Source organism: Bubalus bubalis, chromosome 1 (genome assembly GCF_019923935.1).
Source record: "Bubalus bubalis isolate 160015118507 breed Murrah chromosome 1, NDDB_SH_1, whole genome shotgun sequence".
Classification (NCBI taxonomy): Eukaryota; Metazoa; Chordata; class Mammalia; order Artiodactyla; family Bovidae; genus Bubalus; species Bubalus bubalis.
In genome coordinates, this window is record NC_059157.1 from 148341814 (window position 1) to 148354329 (window position 12516).

The 12516-nt window shown below is 39.4% G+C and overlaps 1 non-coding gene across 1 annotated transcript; it reads right to left on the reverse strand.

Moving 5' to 3' along the window:
• Nucleotides 1–7553: 7553 nt before the first annotated feature.
• Nucleotides 7554–7626, reverse strand: TRNAL-CAA. Its single transcript has one exon. It is a non-coding gene; the product is annotated as a tRNA-Leu (tRNA).
• Nucleotides 7627–12516: the final 4890 nt, after the last annotated feature.

The window sequence follows — 12516 nt, forward strand, 5'->3', positions numbered from 1 at the left end:
TTTTCTTTCTTCTTCTTTTTTTTTTTTTTTTTGTTAAATTGACCTATAGTTGATTTACAAATATTGCCTTGGTTTCAGGTGTACAACAACATGGTATATTTTTTTCAGATTCTTTTCCATTATAGATTATTACCATACATTTACTATTCAGTAAATCCTGTTCCTTATCAATTTTATTTATAGTGGTCTGCATCTGTTAATCCTATATTCCTAGTTTATCCCCCATTTCCCCTTTTGTGACCTTAAGTTTCTTTACTGTGTCTGTGGGTCTGTTTCTATTCTATAAATAAATTAATTTATATTATTTCTAGATTTCACATATATTATATTGTATGATACTTGTCTTTCTCTGACTTACTTCACTCAGTCTGATAATCTATCAGTCCATCCATGTTGCTGTAAAGGCACTATTTCTTATTTTTATGGCTAAGTAATATTAAGTTGTGTGTGTGTGTGTATATAGATACATATAAAGACAGAGAGATAGAGAGAGATAGATACAAATAATGTACCCATATCTTCTTTAGTCACTCATCTGCTGATGAACACATATGTTGCTTCCATGTCTTAGCTACTGCAAATCGAGTTGCTCTGCACATTTTAATGCATATATATTTTCAAAGTAGATTTTTTGTGTTCTTCAGCTATACACCCAGGAATGAAATCGCTGGATCACGTGCTAGTTATTCTATTTTTAGTTTTTTGAGGAACCTCCTTACTGTTTTCCATAATGGCTGTACCAATTTACATTGCCACCAAATGTGTGCAAGTGTTCCCTTGTATGCACACCATCTCCAGCATTTATTATTTGTAGACTTCTTGATGATGGTCATTCTGACTTGTGTGAGGTGATACCTCACAAAATTTATGGTTTAAATTTTTAAAAATAACTGGTGATGTTGTCTGTCTTTCTGAGTGTTTGTAAGCTGCTGCTGCTGCTGCTGCTAAGTAGCTTCAGTCGTGTCCTACTCTGTGCGATCCCATAGACGGCAGCCCACCAGGCTCCCCAGTCCCTGGGATTCTCCAGGCAAGAACACTGGAGTGGATTACCATTTCCTTCTCCAATGCATGAAGGTGAAAAGTGAAAGTGAAGTCGCTCAGTCGTGTCCGACCCTCAGCGACCCCATGGACTGCAGCCTTCCAGGCTCCTCCGCCCATGGGATTTTCCAGGCAAGAGTACTGGAGTGGGTTGCCATTGCCTTCTTCGGTCTGCAAGCTATCTGTCTGCAATTTTGGCAGAAATGTCTGTTCAGGTCGCCTTTTCATTTTTTTGGTTGGGTTGTTCTTTTGCTACTGATTTGTATGAGCTGTATATTTTGGAAATTAATTTTTGTCAGTTACATCATTTGCAATTATTTTCTCTAGTCCATGGATTATCTTTTCATTTTATTTATGATTCTCTTTGCTATGCAAAAAATGTTTGATTATTTGCCATATTTTTAATTTTTGATTTTTTAATTTCTCTTCCATACATAACTGATCTGAGAAAAATTTACTATGATTTATGACAAAGAATGTTTTCCTTATTGTCTCTTCTAGAAGTTTTATCATGTCAAGCCTTATATTTTGATCTTTAAACAACTTTTGAGTTTATTTTTGTATATAATTTGAGGGACTGCTCTAATTTCATTGATATATTTGAGGCTGTCCATCTTTCCCAGAACCACTTGCTGAAGTAATTATTGCTTCCTATATGTATTTTCTTGCCTCCTGTTGAAGATTAATTGATGGTAGGTTTGTGGGTTTATTTCTCGGCTTTCTGTTCCATTCCATTTATCTATATGACTGCTTTTATGTCAATACCATGCTGTTTAGATTAGTGCAGCTTTCTAGCAATATCTGAAGTCTGGGAGAGTTATACTTTCATCTTTGTTTATTTTTCTCAGATTTGCTTTGGAAATTCTCTCTTTTGTGTTTCCATATAAATTTCAGGGGTTTTTTGTTCGAGTTCTGTGAAAAATGTTATAGGTAGTTTGCCAAGGATTATATTAAATTTATAGGTTGCTTTCAGTAGAGTGACTGTTTTAGCAATATTAATTCTTCCAATCCAAGAGTATAGAATATCTTTCCATTTCTTTGAATCATCTTCACTTTCCTTTTTCAATGTTTTATAATTCTCAACATATAGATCTTTCATTTTCTTGGTTATATCTATTCCTAGTGGGTTTTTGATATAATTTTAAATTTGACTTTTTAAACTTTCTGACACTTCTTAGTGTAAAAAAAATTCAACAATTTATGTATATTAATACTGTATGCTACATCCTTGCTGAATTCATGTATTCTAATAGTTTTTGCCTGGAATCTTCAGAATTTTCTATACAGTTTTATGTCATCTGCATAGAATGACAGATTTACCTTTTCCCTTTCCATGTGGATACATTTTGTTTCTTTTTCTTGTCTGACTTCTGTGTCTTTAGACTTCCAATGCTATGTTGAATAGAGGTGTTGATAGTGGGCATCCATGTCTTGTTCCAAAATTTAGTGGGAATGCTTTCAGCCTTTAAACATTGAGTATTATATTTGCTGTGGGCTTGCCATAAACCCTTAAATGGCTTTTATTATGTTGAGATACATTCATTCTGTATCCTCTTTGGTGAGGGTTTTCTTTTTTTAATCATGAATGAATGTTGAATTTTATCAAATGCTTTTTCTGCATCTATTGAAATAATCATGTGGTTTTCATCTGTTCATTTATTGATGTGTTGTATCACATGTATTGTACACATGGAGTTTTGTTTTGTTTTTTTTTTTGTTTGTTTTTAATTCACTTCTGGTGATCAGTCTCTTTAAATTGTCTTTCTTTTTGATTCATCTTTGGCAAACTTATGTTTCCAGAAACTTGCCCGTGGGTAGTCCAACTTGTTGGCATATAACTGTTCATAGTATTTTCTATGATTTTTTTGTACTTTTTGCAGTATTGGTTACTATTTCTCATCTCTTATTTCTTACTTTGTTCTTTTAAATTCTCTTTTCTGTCTCCTTGATGAGCCTGGCTAGAGGTTTTCTGATTTTGTTTATCCTCCTGAAAAGCCAGCTATTGCTTTTATTAATCTTTTCTATTAGCTTTTTAATCTCTATATTATTTATTTCCACTCTGATCTTTCTTACTTCCTACCTTTTGCTGACTTTGGGCTTTGTTTGTTATTTTGCAATTTCTTTTAGGTAGTAGATTAAGTTGTTTACTTGCAATCTTTCCTTTGTTTTCAAGAAGTCCTGTATTCATATGAATTTCTCAGAACAGTCTTTGCTGCATCTCATAGATTGTGTAAGGTTCTGCTTTCATTGTTATTTGTCTCTAGATATTTTCTGATTTCCTCTTGATTTCAGTGATGATGCATTGGTTTCATAGTAAGTAATATGTTGTTTGAAAGTGAAAGTGGAGAGTGAAGAGGTTGGCTTAAAGCTCAACATTCAGAAAACGAAGATCATGGCATCTGGTCCCATCACTTCATGGGAAATAGATGGGGAAACAGTGGAAACACTGCCAGACTTAATGTTTCTGGGCTCCAAAATCACTGCAGATGGTGACTGCAGCCATGAAATTAAAAGATGCTTACTCCTTGGAAGGAAAGCTATGACCAACCTAGATAGCATATTGAAAAGCAGAGACGTTACTTGGCCAACAAAAGTCCATCTAGTCAAGGCTATGGTTTTTCCAGTGGTCATGTATGGATGTGAGAGTTGGACTGTGAAGAAAGCTGATTGCTGAAGAATTGATGCTTTTGAACTGTGGTGTTGGAGAAGACTCTTGAGAATAACTTGGACTGCAAGGAGATCCAACCAGTCCATTCTGAAGGAGATTAGCCCTGGGATTCCTTTGGAGGGAATGATGCTAAAGCTGAAACTCCAGTACTGTGGCCACCTCACGCAAAGAGTTGACTCACTGGAAAAGACTCTGATGCTAGGAGGGATTGGGGGCAGGAGGAGAAGGGGATGACAGAGGATGCGATGGCTGGATGGCATCATTGACTCAATGGACATGAGTCTGAGTGAACTCCAGGAGTTGGTGATGGACAGGGAGGCCTGGCATGCTGCGATTCATGGGGTCGCAAAGAGTCGGACACGACTGAGTGGCTGAATTGAACTGAACTGATGTTGTTTGCTGCTGCTGCTGCTGCTGCTCAGTCACTTCAGTCATGTCCGACTCTGTGCGACCCCAGAGATGGCAGCCCATCAGGCTCCCCCGTCCCTGGGATTCTCCAGGCAAGAACACTGGAGTGGGTTGCCATTTCCTTCTCCAGTGTATGAAAGTGAAAAGTGAAAGTGAAGTCACTCAGTCGTGTCTGACTCTTAGCGACCCCATGGACTGTAGCCTACCAGGCCCCTCCGTCCATGGGATCTTCCAGGCAAGAGTACTGGAGTGGGGTGCCATTGTTGTTTAGTCTCCATATAATCAGTTTTTTCTTGTTTTTCTTTCTGTGGCTAATTTCTAGGTTCTACCATTGTGGTTAGAAAAGATGCTTGAAATAATTTCTGTTAAATTTGTTGAGTCTTGTTCTGTGTCCTTATATGTGCTCTGTCCTAGAGAATGTTCCTTATGCACTTGAAAAGAATATGTATTCCTTTTTTTTTTTTTTTTTTTTTTTTTGATGTGGTTTCCTGTAGATATTGATTATATTCACTGTTCTATTATGTCATTTTGGATTTCTGTTGCCTCATTCATTTTCTGTCTGGATGATCTGTCCATTGATGTCAGTGAGAACAAAAGTCTCCTACTATTGTATTACTATCAATTTATTTCTTTATGTTTGTTAGTATTTGTTTTATGTATTTTGGTGTTCCTATATTGTGTGCATGTAGTTTAATGGGTGTAGTATCCTCTTCTTATATTGATCCATTTATCTTTGTATATTGTCCTTTTTCTTTATGGACTTTAAGTCTTTTTTGTCTGATGTGACTATTGCTACTTACTCTTTATTGTTTTTCCATTTGTATGAAATATATTTTTCCATTCCCTGACTTTCAAACTATGTGTGTCTTTCACCCTAGTGTGGATCTCTTTTAGGCAATATATTGCAGGTTCTTTTTCTTTTTAATTTAACCTGTCACTCTTTCTTTTTTGATTGGAGCACTTTCTCCATTGGCATTCAAAGAAATTATCGATAAATATGTATTTATTGCCACTTTAAATCTTGTTTTCTAATTGATTTTTTAATTCTTCTTTGTTCCTTGCTTCTACTTTTTGTTTTGTGGTTTGATGATTTTCATTTGTATTTTGCCTGAGTTCCTTTCTTTTTGGTTTCTGTGACCCTATGTATGTTTTTGATTTGTTGTTATTCCACTTTTCAAATGTTAACCCATAAATAGATGTACTTGATCTTCATCTGATAATTATGTGAATTCAAACACATTCTAAAATAGCTACATTTTTTAAACTCCCCTCCTCCAAATTTTGTAATTTTAATGTACTATTTTATATTTCCATGTAATCCTGCTGCGTGTAGTATCCTAAGTTACAGGTTTTTCTCTTTATGGATATTGAATACATTATTCCACTCCCTTCTGGCCTGTAAAGGTTCTGTGGAGAAATCAGCTGATAACCTTATGGGGTTCCTTTACAATTTTGGTTTTCTTTCTGCCTTTGGAATCCTCTGTTTATCTTTAACTTGTGCAATTTTATTTATGATGTCTTGCTATGGGTTTGTAGGGTTCATCTTGTTTGAGACTCTCTGGGCTCCTTGTAGCTGGGTATCTATTTAGCTCAATATATTTCTCTCATCAACTGAGTTGACATTTTGATTGATTCCTCTTTTTAGTTTCCAGGTCCTTGGTACAGTGATCTGCACTTCCATTGATAACCTTTCTTAATTCCTTTAGCATTTTGTTACCTCCTTTGGAACTAAGGGTCTAGTAGACTGGAGTTGTCTGTTTTGTTTGTTATTCTAGGGGATTTCTCTTGTTCTTTTAATTGAGAGTGGTTCTTCTAACTTTTCAATTTATTTAAATATCTCTGATTCTATGAATTTAGTAGAAACAGTTATCCACAGTTGTCATGAAGGGCTGTTTTACTTTTTCTGAGTGTCCCTGACTAGACTTTGTGAGTCCAATATTTTGATGCAAGGGCTATTTTAGGTAAGAATGCCTCAAATGTCTTTCCTTTGAATGTGTTGGATGTTTCCCCTTTATAAGGGGAATGTGTTTTGGTGTTGTGGTGACCAAAACCTGAACTGGATATTGGGCAGGGTTTCCTCTTTGCTCTGTGGCTGTCACAGATTTATTGGGAACAGAGTCTGTGCCTCAGTTACTAGAGTATAAGCCCCCAAGTCTGGTTCTAAGTGCTCTAATCGAAGTGCTTTCACTGTAAAGAAGCTGTGGCATGTGATAAGCTGTGGCATATCACATGTTTCAGGGTGTGTCCACAGAGACATTCACATGTCAATGTCTATGTCTACTATGATGCTACCCACCATTTTCTGTGTGTGCCAATAATATCCCCTGCTGCTGGCTCTGCTCCTGGACCCACCTATGCTGAGGAAGTGCTAATGATGGACTGGAATGTAAGCTGCATCCTCAGCAGATGTACAGTCCCAAAGCTGACTGCCAGCAAGTCACATCCCAGCATGAACAGGGTCACAGTGTGGCTCCTATGGCAGACCTGTGCTCTGTGCTGTGTGTGCCAGCAGTAGTGCCCTGATCATACTCCAGGCCCTTTGAGCTCTCTTTGCATAGCCAAATCAAATCCTTTCTCTGGTTTCTGTCCACAGAGCCTAAGTTTCAGTACCCAGCCTCTGCATGTACTAGTAGGCACACATCTCCAACTGAGAAGTGCAGTAATGTGGCACACATCAGCACTGATCCTTCTTTACTCTACTTGATAGCAAGCCAGAACCTGTACTCTCCCTTTGAGCAAACTCCAGGCCATTCTCACACCCTCTCTGTCCTGAAAGACTTCAGGGATTGGGGGTTATAAATATAAAATCAGCCAGACTCCTTGGGTATGTGTGTTTGGGGGATAGTGCCCTCAAAATATTTAGATAACAGGGATCCTATTTCTCAGAGGTTTTTCCTCCAGAGTAAAATAATAATAAAAAATAATAATAAATAATAATTAAAAAAATAATAATAATTTTCAAGTACCTTAAACAGCTTATAGCTCAAATAGCTCAATTCACACCATTCCCAAGCTAATCCCAGCCTATTCCAAGATAACAGCTTAGTCCTGGAGGAGCCAGGCCAAAGGCTTTTTCAGCCAGTTTCAAGAGAACAGCCCCTGTTCAAAGGGATGCATCAAAGACTGAATCAGCACACTTTCAGTGAAGCAACCCCTATTCATGAAGGAGTGGGCCAAATGCAAACCAGAATTTTTGAAATAACCTGATTTAAAAATCACGCTGATGTGCCAAACAAGTACTAGCATATGAAACAAGGTCTTAACCAGAAATCAGGAACTCTAAAGTAGATCTCAAATAAATCCTAGTGAGTGAGTGAAGTCGCTCAGTCATGTCCGACTCTTTGTGACCCCATGGACTGCAGCCTACCAGGCTCCTCTGTCCATGGGATTCTCCAGGCAAGAGTACTGGAGTGGGTTGCCATTTCCTTCTCCAGGGGATCTTCCTGACCCAGGGATCGAACCCGGGTCTCCTGCATTTGAGGCAGATGCTTTAACCTCTGAGCCACCAGGGAAGCCCTCTAAATAAAGCCTAGAGAGCTTAAAATGCAAAGAGGATGTGAGCTCAGATCCAGGAGAAAGGTGTACCTTCAAACACTAGGGTCAGCAAGAAAAGCATTCAGTAACAATTGACTCATTTGTGGATACTGCACCTTTTGCTTACCAGCCCCAGAGCCTCCGGGAATCTTGTTTCCCATTTCCCTACAGGCCACCAAAATGTCTACCTGAAGTAAATAGATGGCCAGGTATTTCTTCAGCAAGGATTTTTTTTTTTTTTTTTTTTTTAGAATCAGCAGAGAATTTCAATTCAGTGTCTATGGCAAATTGCATGTATGTCTCCACCCAGCAAGGGAATGAGCATGCCTCTGTAGAGGGGGAAAGGAAATGGGGAAAGCTATAATAAATAAAGAGTCCATGACCTTTCACTGGCTGTGTCCCTGCCAGGAAAGAAAAGGAATCTTTCTTTTCCCTGTTGGGCTCTATATCATTGCAGAATGTGGGAGTCTAATCCAGTCTCCCAGCTCTTTAATTGAGGTTTCTGTTTATTGTTCTTTTTTTTTTTTTTTTACAATGTGAATATGCCTGTACTTGGGCTATCTTTAATGTTTGCCCTAGCTACAAGTGCCAGTCTTTAAATTCCTGTAGTGTGAGGAGTGGATTATTTTTATTTCTTCCTCTACTGACTTCTCTGACTGTGCTCTGTCACTCAGTTGTGTCTGACTCTGTAGCCCCATGGACTGTAGCCCATCAGGTTCCTCTGTCCATGGAATTTTCCAGGCAAAAATATTGGAATAGTTTGCCATTTTCTGCTCCAGGGGATCTTTCTGACCTAGGGATTGAACCCATGTCTCTTGCATGTCCTGCCTTGGCAGGTGAATTCTTTACTACTGTGCTACCTGGGAAGCCCTCCCCTATTGGCTTTGAGCTCTCTTAAGTACTGCTCCTAAGAAAGGATCTAGGTTGGATATAGCTTTTCTTCCAAGGAGCATGCGTCTTTTAATTTCATGGCTGCAGTCACCATCTGCAGTGATAAGTCCAACCTAGACAGCATATTAAAAAGCAGAAACATTACTCTGCCAACAGAGGTCCAGCTAGTCAAAGCTATGGTTTATCCAGTAGTCATGTATGGATGTGAGACCTGGACCATAAAGAAAGCTGAGTGCTGAAGAACTGATGTGCTTGAACTGTGGTATTGGAGAAGACTCTCTTGAGAGTCCCTTGGACTGCAAGGAGATCCAACCAGTCAATCTTAAAGGAAATCAGTCCTGAATATTCATTGGAAGGACTGATGTTGAAGCTGAAATTCCAACACTTTGGCCACCTGATTCAAAGAACTGACTCATTCGAAAAGACCCTAATGATGGGAAAGATTGAAGGCAGGAGGAGAAGGGGATGACAGAGGATGAGATGGTTGGATGGCATCAACAACGCAATGGACATGAGTTTGAGTAAACTCCGGGAGTTGGTGATGGACAGGGAAGGCTGGAGTGCTGCAGTCCATGAGCTCGGACATGACTGAGGGACTGAACTGAGTTGAATTAAACTGAAGAAAGGGTCTGTATTTTATAATTCTGTCAACTAGAGCTCTGTTGGTATAGTGGAGGGGGAACATTTCATTTCACATTCTTATGATTAAATGTCCCTGGACTTTGACCTTAATAATGTTCCTTCCCTCCATGTCCCTATTGTGAGACAGAAAATGCTAGAAGGGTTGAATTGGAAGTGTTATTATTTCTCCAGGGAGATTAAGGCTCTAGTAAAGTCTTTTCCCCTAGGGAGTAGGCCTTTGTTATGGCAACTTCAGTGGATATATTTTAAAGTGCTATATTTTCCCTCCCCCTGCTGAGACCCTAGAGGATATTAGTTAGTTAGTGTTAGTCACTCAGTCATGCTCGACTCTTTGCGACCCCATGGACTGCAGCCCACCAGGCTCCTTGTCCATGAGGTTTTCCAGGCAAGGATACTGGAGTGGGTTGCCATTTCCTTCTCCAGGGGATCTTCCCAACTCAGGGATCAAACCCGGGTCTCCTGCACTGCAGGCACATTCTTTACCAACTGAGCTACAAGGGAAGCCCCTCTAGAGGATATTACTTTGGCTTTTTATTGTGGGAACATGATGTGGTTCTTGGAGGTAAAAAAACTATGAGGCTGTAGCAGTCCCAGCTAAGACTGGACCCCAGTAATTCCTCAGTCTCATGTGAATCTACACTCAGCCTCCAGCAAATCATTAAAATAACATTTATGTTTTCCTACCAGTTTACGGCTCCAGGGGCTTCTGCTCCAGGTAAACAGATTTGGGTTGTGACTCTCAGGATCCACATGTTTGTTCAGATTTTCAAGTGGTTGCTTTCCCTTTGTTCTCTGACGAATCAAAAGTCATTAGTTTTCGGGTTTTTTCCAACTATGTTTGGTTGTAAGAACAAGAAAGACAGTTTCAAAGGTCTTTACTTGTTGGAGCTAATACTGGAAGTCACATTTGACTACATTGTAAACACCCAGTTCTCTCTGTCAAACCCACTTTCCGGAGTCATTCTGTCTCCTGCAGTTAACCCTAAATAATTAAATAGGTAACTGTTATAAACTCTGCAAATATCTAAATGAGAAATGACACTCTTTTTCTTCTTTCCTTCCTTTTTTCTTGTTTCTGTTTTTCTGTCATTTTCTATCTTCAGAAAATGACAGGGTATTCCAAAAAAGAAATAAAAACATAATTCAGATTTCCTTTGGACTTAAAATGTGAAAGGATAAGTACAAGTAAAGAAATAATTATTTTTCATAGTTCTGGTGAAATATGTGTGTGTGCTCAGTCGTGTCTGACTCTTTGCAACGCTGTGGACTATATCCCACCAGGCTTCTCTATCTAAGAAATTTTCTGGGCAAGAATACTGGAGTGGGTTGCTATTTCCTTCCTCAGGGGATCCTTCTGACACAGAGATCGAACCTGCATCGCTTGCATCTCCTGTGTTATCAGGCAGATTCTTTACCACTAGCGCCAAATAATATGTATGAATTTAATGCTAATAAAAATAGCACTCAGTGTATTGGCTAATATTCCACAGGATAAGTACCACCAAATGTGGTGATTTACAAAGGAATGTTTCCTTGCTAATCTGACTACTTTCAGGAATTTATAGGTGAGAATATTCAGGGTGCCTCAAAACAGAATTAAAAACACCAGTCCCTATCAAATAATTTTAAAAGCTTGAAAGTGAAGTCTCTCAGTTGTGTTCAACTCTTTGTGAGCCCCATGGACTGTAGCCTACCAGGCTTCTCTGTCCATGGGATTTTCCAGGCAAGAGTACTGGAGTGGATTGCCATTTCCTTCTCCAGGGGATCTTCCTGACCCAGGAATTGAACCCAGGTCTCCGGCATTGCAGGCAGATGCTTTACCCTCTGAGCCACCAGGGAAGCCCTTAAAAGCTTGAAGCTTCCTATAAAACTTCAAGCTAGCATTTAGATAAATTAGTATTGCTGACCTTCTGAGGATAAAAATTAAGACCTAGAAAGAGTATCTATGATGTAAACTAACCATATCTATGATGAATATGTGTTTTACTCATTAAAATATGGAGGTAAAATAAATTTTAGAAGTTTACTTTCCTATATTTCTATATAATTAACTTTTGTTATTCAATTGTTCATTATGAAGGAGGAAAGGAATAGGCCGAGCTGACTCCATCTTGAAAAAGAAGGAAACTCCATCTTACATTCCCAGTGAATTTTGGACTATATGCCTGCTTGCACTTTCACTGAACTTTGGACTATGTTCCTGGTAGTCATGGAGACAACATAGTTATGGCTGAACTGGCCTCCCAGACTGATAAACACAAGATTCCATATCAAGATTTCCTGTTCCCTAAAAGAATGTAATAATCCCCTATGTAGTCAATCACCTTTGTAATCTTTATAGCACCCATTGGTGCAGGCTACAGTGTATAACCAGCTGACCCTTCTGATTATGAATCATGGCTGTAACCTGATTGTACCTCCCTTTAACATTTTCCAGGCTAGGTTTAAGGAATTTGGGGATGTGGGCTTGAGCAGTACACTTAAGGTATATAAGGTTTTCATAAAAGTCAGTCAGGGTTCCTGGCTAAAGAGGAAACTCTGCCTCGGACCTGCCCTTGTAATAATAAACTGCTCTCCACTGTCCACACTGTTCTTTTGTGTGAGTTTGTTTCCCAGAGCGTTTGGCTATAACATTTGGTGCATTGACCAGGAAACTCATCACTTTGAGGAGACAATTCCCATTTGGGGCTCCTCCGAGGCCTCATGGTTCAGATCTTCTAGAAGGTGGGAGTCATCTCGTCCTTCTGGAAAGATTCAGTTTCTTGACACCTGGACCCTCCATGTTAAGTGGAAGTGGATGGCAGCAGGGGAATTGAGCACTCAGGTAAGGAAGTTTCCCACCCTGCAGGGTGAAAGAGAGGGCCTGATCAACCACCTGAGATGGAGTAGGGGATGCACAGACTGTAAATATCACAAGGGAGGTAGTGTCTGCACCATATTGGGCTAAATTTGTCAGGTGGTCATGAGAAGACTTTTGGAGGAAGAAACTTGGTCTTTGTGTGCTCGTATTCTGCCTTCCCCTAGGCGGGATCCCATCTGCTGTGGAATTCTTAATCTCCCTAGAATTGTCAGGCTAGAAGGAGGGGGATACATAAGCAAGTATAAATTGGCTTTTCCAGAGATGACCTGGACCTGGGATATTTAACCCATCTGTGTTTTCATCTACATCTGATCAAGCCCACCAAGGAAAAAGAGACTTTATAAGTCAAGAGAGAAACAGTCTTGGACCACGTGTCATTCTGGTTTGGCCATGCCAACTGGCAGATGAAGACATGCCAGCCCCCCTTCTCCCTTGGGGATCTGGCAGGTAGGGCTCTTCTCACCCCAGTTAAGAA